The 6,623-nt window shown below is 42.5% G+C and overlaps 2 pseudogenes; both read left to right on the forward strand.

The window, feature by feature from the left end:
• The first annotated feature begins 3,743 nt into the window (after window positions 1-3,743).
• Window positions 3,744-5,348, forward strand: LOC102822358 (annotated as a pseudogene).
• Window positions 5,349-5,920: 572 nt separating this feature from the next.
• LOC102822742 lies at window positions 5,921-6,353 on the forward strand (annotated as a pseudogene).
• Window positions 6,354-6,623: the final 270 nt, after the last annotated feature.

Here is a 6,623-nt window from a genome sequence, read left to right on the forward strand (position 1 = left end):
ACCCAAAAATTAGCCTGCTCTTCTTCCAAGGGACCATGTATATTAAAAAGTAAGGGCATCAGCCAAGAGAGTCTCTGAAGGAAAGAACAGTTTGTAGTTCTCCTTATTGCCCCGTGTGCCACAAAATTGCAGGAAGTAAAACTTGGCTTTTCCTTTCCCAACGAAAGAAAAACTACAGCTCCTGAGTGAACACTGTCAAGTTTAACCTTATATTCACCTAGCCCGATGGTCATAACAGACACCTGCCCCAAGAACACAGAACAAGATCCCATGAGTAGAGATAAAATCCTTTGACTTGTATATTGCTTTTTGTTAAATTTATCATCTTATTACTATTGAGTGCCTTTAAAGTAGATGAGAGTTATTGCTTTGTATTTCATATTAATTACTTTTTAAAATTGCTCTATTTCACCAGTGTGGCCTTGTTGTTGTTGTTATGTGCCGTTGAGTCGGTTTTGACTCATAGTGACCCTGTATCGTGTTTCCAAGGTTACAATTCTGTAAAGAAGCAGAAAGCCTCATTTTTCTCCCAAGACCATAGGTTGCCGACCTTATGGTTAGCAGTTCAGTCCTAATCCTAAGCATCATCACTAGTGTTTCCATGCCCCATAGTAACGTTTCCTAAAAAGATAACTCAAGCTAAAACTGGGCATGGTGAAGACAGCAGATGGCGATGCTAAGGCAAGCAGCAATCCAAGAGGTAACTGAAATGGAGAAGTCCATTAAGAGGAAAGCACACCAACTTTAGTGTGATCAAAGGATTTAAAATAAACTCCATGATCCAGAGTGGGGGATACATGAGAGCTTCAAATGAGAGCGGCTTTATGAGTGCAAATAAAGAAGTCTGAAAGCCAAGCCTTAACACCATTTAAAGTCTTGACATGAATCTAGAACCCATGTTGACTTTTAAAAGCTGCCTCTTCTAACAGCAGTGCCTTTAACCTTGATGTTGACCTTTTCTCTGAGCTCAGGCAGGTCCGGGATCTTACAATCTATGTCCAGAGGTTAGTCCACACTGGTCAAATAGATGCAAGATGTGATCATTTATACCCAAATGGTCTTGATGCATAGTATTATTTATTGATCACCTGTACCATTTGTTGTTGTTGTTAGGTGCCATAGAGTCAGCTCTGACTCATAGCCACCTTATGCACAACAGAATGAAACACAGTCTGCTCCTGCACCAACCTCATAATCGTTGCTATGCTTGAGCCCATTATGCTGCCACTGTGACAATATCTAGTTGGGGTTATTCCTCTCTTTTGCTGACCCTCCATTATTACCAAGCATCATGTCCTTCTCCAGGGACTTGTCCCTACTGTCCAAAGTATGAGAAATGAAGTCTGCCCACCCTGGCTTCCAAGAAGCACTCTGGCTGCACTTCTGCCAACATAGATTTGTTTGTTCTTCTAGCAGTCCATGGTACTTTTAATATTCCCCATCAACACCATAACTCAGGACTCCTGGTGTGGTGCTGTGGGTTAATGTGCTAGACTGCAAAGTCAGTTTGAACTGCAAGGTCAGCGGTTCAAGCTCACCAACCACTCCTCGGAAACCCTATGCAGGGTCACTATGGGTTGGAATCAGCTTAACGGTACACAACAACAACAACCATAACTCAAATGCATCAATTCTTTTATGGCCTTCTTTATTCACAATCCAACTTTCACATGTATATGAGGTTATTGAAAATACCATGGGTTGGGTCAGGCACACCTTAGTCCTCAAACTGACATCTTTGCTCTTGAACGCTTTAAAGCGGTCTTGTGCAGCAGATTTGCCTAATGCAATACGTCATTTGATTTCTTGACTGTTGCTTGCATGAGTGTTGATGGCTGATCTGAGCAGAATGAAGTTTTGATGATTTCAATCTGTTCTCCGTTTATCTTGATGCTATTTACTGGTCCAGTGGTGAGGACTTTTGTTTTCTTTATACTGAAGTGCAAACCACACTGAAGGCTGTGGTCTTTGATGTTCATCAGTAAGTATTTTAAGTTCTCTTAGCATTCAGTAGGAGTCCTACTGTGGTGCTGTGGCTGATGTGCTGAACTGCAAAATTGGTTTGATCTCCAAGGTTGGTGGTTCTCACCAGCTGCTCCTCGGAAACCTTATACAGGGTCTCTATGGGCCGGAACCAGCACAATGGCACTTAACAACAACAGCAACAGCATTTAACAAGCAAGGTCATATCATCTGCATATCACAGGTTGTTAATGAAACTTCTTGTTAATAATGCCACATTTTTCTTCATACAATCCAGCTTCTCAGATTATTTGCTCAGCATATAGATTGAATAACTATGGTGAAAGAGTACAACCCTGGTGCACACCTTTCTTAATTTTAAACGATTCAATGTTCCCTTGTTCTGTTTAAACAACTTGCTCTTGGTCTATGTACAGGTTCCTCATGAGCATAATTAAGTGCTCTGGAATACTCAGTTTCTACAATGTTGTCTATTGCTTATCATGACCACATAATCAAAAGTCTTTGTGTAGATAAAGCACAGGCAAACATCTTTCTGGTATTCTCTGCTTTCAGCCAAGATCCATCTGACGTCAGCAATGACGTCCCTTATTCCACTTCCTCATCTGAATCCAGCTTGAACCTCTGGCAGTTCCCTGTCAATGTACTGTTGTAGATGTTTTTGAACTGCTTTAAGCAAAATTTTATCTGTATGTGATATTGATGATATTGTCCGATGATTTCTGCATTCCGCTGGGTCACTTCTCTTTGGAATGGGCACAAATATGGATCTCTTTTAATCAGCTGGCCAGCTATCTATCTATCTTCAAATATAATGTTGTCTGTGATAGGATAAAATCCATATGCTCACAAGGAAGACCAGTTAATACCTCTATTATTCAAATTTGTGCACCAACCACCACAGCCAATGATGACGAAATTGAAGAATTCTACCAGCTTCTTTGGTCTGAAACTGATTAAAAATGTAATCAAGATGTATTGCCAATTACTGATGTTTGGAATGCAGTGATTGGAAACAAAGAGGAAGGATCAGAATATGGCCTTGATGATAGAAACGATGCTGGAGATCACATGATAGAATTTTGCAAGACCAATGACCTATGACCTACTCATTGCAAATACCTTTTTAAAACAACATAAATGACACATGAATCTCACCAGATAGCATACACAAAATCATATTGACCACATCAGTGAGAAGAGACAGTAAGAAAGCACCATATCATCAGTCAAAATATGGCCAGAGGCAGACTGTGGAACAGACCATCAATTGCTTATACATAAATGCAGGCTGTAACTGAAGAAAATTTTTTAAAAATTTGACCTTGAACATATCACACTCGGATTAAGAAATCATCTCCAGAACAAATGTGATGTATTGGACACAATGAAGACCAGAAGAATTGCTGAATGACATCAAGAACATCATACAGGAAATAAGCAAGAGGTCATTAAGAGGCCAGGAAACAAGGAAAATACCAATATGGATGTCAGAAGAGACCCTGAAACTTGTTCTTCAGCATAAAGACGATAAAATAGATGGAACAAGTTAGGAAGTAAAAGATTTGAACAGAAAATTTCAAAGGGCAGTTTGAAAAGGTGAAGTCAAATATTACAATGAAATGTGCGAAGACCAGGAGTTATAAAACCAAAAGGGTGGTGAGCGGCTGCAGACTCTTGTGGTGAGCCGGAGCTGTGCTCAGAGTCTGTCTGCACACCTTGACTCTCTTTGGTTCTGGTTTGTTGCTGCCACTGTCGCCATGACTAAAGCTGACATTGCACTGATTGGACTGGCTGTCATGGGCCAGAACTTAATTTTGAATGTGAACGACCATAGCTTTGTGGTCTGTGTTTTTAACGGGATAGTTTCCAAAGTTGATGATTTCTTGGCCAACGAGGCAAAGGGAACCAAAGTGGTTAGTGCTCACTCTTTGAAGGAAATGGTCTCCAAGCTAAAGAAGCCTCGGAGGATCATACTTCTCGTGAAAGCAGGTCAAGCTGTTGATGATTTCATGGAAAAACTGGTACCATTGTTGGGTGCTAGTGACATCATCATTGATGGGGGAAATTCTGAATACAGGGATACCACAAGATGATGCCAAGACCTCAAGGCCAAGGGAATCTTGTTTGTGGGGAGTGGAGTTAGTGGTGGAGAGGACGGGGCCCCGTATGGCCCATCACTAATGCCAGGAGGGAATAAAAAAGCTTGGTCCCACATCAAGACAATCTTCCAAGACATTGCTGCAAAGGTAGGAACTGTAGAACCCTGCTGTGACTGGGTGGGCGATGAGAGAGCAGGCCACTTTGTGAAGATGGCGCACAACGTGATCAAGTATGGAGACATGCAGCTCATCTGTGAGGCTTACCACTTGATGAAAGATGTTCTGGGTATGGAGCATGATGAGATGGCCAAGGCATTTGAGGAATGGAATAAGACAGAACTAGACTCGTTCCTTATTGAAATTACAGCAAATATCCTCAGATTCAAAGACACTGGTGGCAAAGATCAAGGACAGTGCTGGGCAGAAGGGCACCAGCAAGTGGACAGCCATCTCAGCTCTGGAGTACGGTGTTCCTGTCACTCTAATCAGAGAAACTGTCTTTGCTCGATGCTTAGCATTGCTGAATGATGACAATAAAAGCTTCCAAAAAACTAAAGGGTCCCCAAAAGATCCAGTTTGAAGGAAACAAGAAATCATTCCTGGAAGACATTTGGAAGGCCCTCTATGCTTCCAAGACCATCTCTTATGCTTAAGGCTTCGTGCTGCTACAACAGGCAGCCACTGAATTTGGTTAGACCCTCAACTATTGTGGCATTGCCATGATGTGAAAGGGGGGGCTGCATCATCAGAAGTGTATTCCTAGGGAAAATCAAGGAGGCATTTGATCGAAATTCAGAACTTCAGAATCTTCTGCTCGATGACTTCTTTAAGTATGCTGTTGAAAACTGCCAGGACTCCTGGCGGCAGGCCATCAGTACAGGTGTCCAGATAGGTATCCCCATGGCCTGCTTCACCATGGCACTTTCCTTCTATGATGGGTACAGACATGAGCTGCTGCCTGCCAGCCTCAGACAGGCTCAGCGGGATAACTTTGGGGCTCATACTTAGAATCGGGCTGCGAACCTTAAGGTCAGTGGTTCGAAACTACCAGCCGCTCCGCGGGAGAAAGATGAGGCTTTCTACTCCCGTAAGGATTTACACCTTCGGAAACCCTGTACAGGGTCGCTATGGGTCGGCTCCGACTCGAAGGCACTTAACAACAACAACAACAAGTTAAGAACTTTTAGCCTAGCCAGGACAGTTTATCCACACTAATTGGACGGGCCATGTGGCAGCGTGTCATTCTCTTCCTACAATGCCTAACTGGACTGTTTCTGTTACCACCACAGAAACAGAAAATTCCATAATCTGGAACATTCCATTTGCCACAAAACACTGTTTACATGGCCCTTTGGCCTACTCTCTGCTCAGATCTTTTAAAACAAAGTGATGTAAGAGACTCCTGAAAGAGTCCATTAGAGTTTACCTGTAAAGTGCCTGTGAGAACCAGCGTCCTCTGCCCTTGCCCAGAAGTGATCATGTGCGTCACTGCTCTGACCGCTCCTCGAAAGCTGTTTTCCGTGACTCTGTGGAGAGTGACGCCCTGGTAGTGGCAGCAGCTCATTCCACGCAGGTGGGAAGGGCTTTATTGGAATTTGATCTCACTGGAACCTTTGTATCATGCAACTGAATTTTTTTCTCTCTACTAAATATAAGCTACTATATATATATATATATATATCCAAAAGGAGCCTACTTCCTTCCGCGCGTTCCCCCTCCTCCCCCTCCTCTCGCCTCTGACGAGGAGCCGCTGCCACCGCCATCGCCATTATCCTCGTCAGGGAAGGAGTCGCTGCTGCCGCCCCGAGGCTTCTGTCGAGGCCTCTGTCGGTGCCATGCCTAAGAATAATAGTAAAGGAGATTAAAATAGACGTAGAGGTAAGAATGAGAATGACTGAAAAAAGAGAGCTGGTATTCAAAGAGGATAGAGAAGAACAGGTGCAAAATGTTGGGAAATGGACGATTAGAAGCCATGTGTTTTGATGGTATAAACCTCTGTCACATCAGAGGAAAGTTGAGGGAAAAGGTTTGGATAAATACCTCAGACATCAAATTGGTTGGTATTGAAAGTCTCATAGAGACTATCAGGATAACAAAGCGGATGTCATTTTAAAATGCAATGCAGATGACGCGAGAAGGCTGAAGGCCTATGGCGAACTTCAGAGTATGCTAAAGTCAGTGGAAACGGATGCCTTTGGCCCTGGAGCTGACGACTTAATCCAATTTGATGACCTTGGAGATTTTGAGGAGGACATTGATGATATCTAAATTGAAGCCAGCGTTTTACATCCCATAATTTCTGAGGCTTGTCCTACAATTTGGATGTGAGCACTGACTCATTTCATTGCAGAAGATTAAAATTTCATTAGCCTGAGTGTGCAATTTGTTCAAGCGGACTGATTTGTTTTTAAGGTATTAGTGTTTCTTTTAAAGCGGAGAATGCAGAACTATCGTAAGTGAAATGTTAAACCCATTTTGTTGTAATGGAGTTTATGGATAAAAGACATCCACTGTTTTTAAAAAAATGCAATACTGCCT

This window comes from Chrysochloris asiatica, unplaced genomic scaffold, assembly GCF_000296735.1.
Source record: "Chrysochloris asiatica unplaced genomic scaffold, ChrAsi1.0 scaffold00003, whole genome shotgun sequence".
Taxonomy (NCBI): domain Eukaryota; kingdom Metazoa; phylum Chordata; class Mammalia; order Afrosoricida; family Chrysochloridae; genus Chrysochloris; species Chrysochloris asiatica.